The sequence below is a fragment of the Tamandua tetradactyla genome, chromosome 3, assembly GCF_023851605.1.
Source record: "Tamandua tetradactyla isolate mTamTet1 chromosome 3, mTamTet1.pri, whole genome shotgun sequence".
Taxonomy (NCBI): domain Eukaryota; kingdom Metazoa; phylum Chordata; class Mammalia; order Pilosa; family Myrmecophagidae; genus Tamandua; species Tamandua tetradactyla.
The window spans coordinates 125,341,194-125,343,887 of record NC_135329.1 but is presented as its reverse complement, the minus strand read 5'-3'; the positions used below and the strand labels follow the sequence as shown (position 1 = coordinate 125,343,887).

Sequence of the window (2,694 nt, the reverse complement as noted above, 5' to 3'; positions counted from 1 at the left end):
AAGATTTGGTTCTCTAGTATGTATTTTCAAATAAGAAACAATAGCAAAAAGTCCTAAAGGGGCAAGACTGGTCTTCAAGACCCTAATCTTTCGCCATCCGAACCAGAAGGCATGAAATCCACATTGGCAGTGGTTGGACATGCTCCGAGCTAACTAGGAGGGGTCTTAGATGCTCAATTTATTTCGCTTGGGTTTGCAGGTAAGGTTTGAGATGGGAGGGAGTGGCAGCTCGCCACGCTCCTGGACTGGGGCACAGCCCGCGGTGCGGCTCCATAGAAGGCTGACGGTGGGTGAAAAGGCTGAGAAGCTGACTCGTATGGAGAAGAAGCCTGAAGCCAAGAAAGCCGAAGCCAGTGGCAAGGTTAAGAAGGGTAGCCACAAAACCAAGAAGCCCAAGAAGGGGAAGCCTACTGCAGCTGAAACGCGGTCCTCGTCAAAAGAATTGGCAGATATTCCCCATCTGCAGTGTATTTCCGAAAGGCCATGTATAAAAAGAAGTATTCAGCTGTTATGTCCCGGATGAAAAGGAAAAGGAGAAGGTTTTGCTACCCTCACAAAACTCACTGGTGATGACAAAAATGGAGATGACAGAGTAGTTAAGCTTCGCAAAATGTCTAGATAGCCTACTGAAGACGTGCTCCTGAAGCCACTGAGCCATGGCAAAAACCCTTCGGTCAGCATGTGAGAAAGCTGCAATCAAGCATCATTCCTGGGACCACTATGATTATTGTCACCGGTCACCACGGGGCAGAAGAGCGGTTTTCCTGAAGCAGCAAAGCAGTGGCTGGCTACTTGTGACCGGAGCCCTGGTGCTCGATTGAATTCTTCTGTGCAGGAAGTTTGTCATTAACGTCTTCACCAAAATGGATATAAGTGGCATGGAAATCCCAAAACATCTCACTGATGCTTACTTCAAGAAGTAGAAGCTGTGTAAGCCTAGACATCAGGAAGGTGAGATCTTTGACACAAAGCAAGGGAACCATGAGTTTACAGAGCAGCTCAAGTTTGATCAGAAAACTGTGGACTCACAAGTTATGCCAAAAATCAAAGCTGTTCCTCAGCTCCAGGGCTACCTGTGTTCTGTGTTCTCTTTCACAAACGGAGTTTATCCTCACAATTTGGTCTTCTAAATTTGCAAAGAACCTAATTAAATAACTGATAAATTAAAAAAAAAAAAAAAAAGAAGAAGCCCTAAAGGGTCATCTAGCCTCAAACTTTGTTAGAGTTCACTATAAATATTCATGTGAAACTTCCATGAAGAAAATTGTCTTCCCAAGTAACTGGATGTCATAACCATTCTTGATAGCACATCACCTTTTAACTCCTTTAATCTAAATATGCATTCAATAATAATTCTGTTGCATATTTTTATAGATATTTAAATCAATCCCCCTTTATTCCTGTGTAAAAATAGAGCATCTTTACTTATCATCTGCACACCAGCTGTCTTTGCAGTCAATACCAAAATCAGTTCCACTCTCTTCCTTATCCTAAAGTTTTTCTCCATCTACCCATTTGTAAGTTTAATATTTTCCATTAGCTTGTGCCTTACTCTGCTACCAGCTAAATTTAGATAATAATTTAAGATCTTACTACAAATATATCTTGTGTACTCCAGTTGCTTGTAAGAATTAGGAGATGTTTCTAGAATTCAAAAATATGTTTTTTAATAAATGTGCCTTGATTATCAATGTTGTTTTTTTAAGCTATTGAATTTTGTAAAAAACTAATGAGGAAAAAACGATATATGATAAAATCAATTGAAGTACTTCCGTATTTGTACAATACACATTTTTATAATATTTGCAACACATATCTTGTTATTTATTCTCTCCCCAAGACACTTCCAGTGTGTGCTGGTTTGAAAGGATGTATGTCACCTAGAAAAGCCATGATTTTCTCAAAATCCCATTTCATAAAGATAGAATAATCCCTATTCAATATTGTATGTTTGGAACTGTAATCAGATCATCTCCCTGGAGATGTGATTTAATCAAGCGTGGTTGTTAGGCTGGATTAGGTGATGACATGTCTCCACCCATTTGGGTGGGTCTTGATAAGTTTCTGGAGTCCTATAAAAGAGGAAACATTTTGGAGAAGGAAGAGATTCAGAGAGAGCAGAGAATGCTGCGGCACCACGAAGCAGAGAGTCCACCAGTCAGTGACCTTTGAAGATGACGAAGGAAAACGCCTCCCAGGGAGATTCATGAACCGGAAGCCAGGAGAGAAGCCCTGACTGTGTTCGCCATGTGCCTTCTCACTTGAGAGAGAGACCCTGAACCCTGAACGTCATCGGCCTTCTTGAACCAAAGTATCTTTCCTTGGATGCCTGTGATTGGACATTTCTATAGACTTGTTTTAATTGAACATTTTCTCGGCCTTAGAACTGTAGACTAACAACTTATTAAATTCTTTTTAAAAGCCATTCTGTTTCTGGTATATTGCATTCCAGCAGCTAGCAAACTAGAGCACCATGTAATAACTTAAAATGTCTCAGACAATCCTAATGGACGTGTTAAATAGCTAATCTGATTGAAAACGTGAAATTATATGTGTTTTAAAGTAATATACAATTAAAATGAGCAAAAATGATGTATAAATTATGGTTTTCTTCTGTTGATCCTAATGGCATTATAGCTCTAAGCTAGATTTTGTGCTCATTCTATATTGTTTTAAATGTTATGCGGTATTTTC

At 39.6% G+C, this 2,694-nt stretch overlaps 1 pseudogene; it reads left to right on the top strand.

Moving 5' to 3' along the window:
• Positions 1-211: 211 nt before the first annotated feature.
• On the top strand, positions 212-1,130 carry LOC143675759 (large ribosomal subunit protein eL6 pseudogene; annotated as a pseudogene).
• Positions 1,131-2,694: the final 1,564 nt, after the last annotated feature.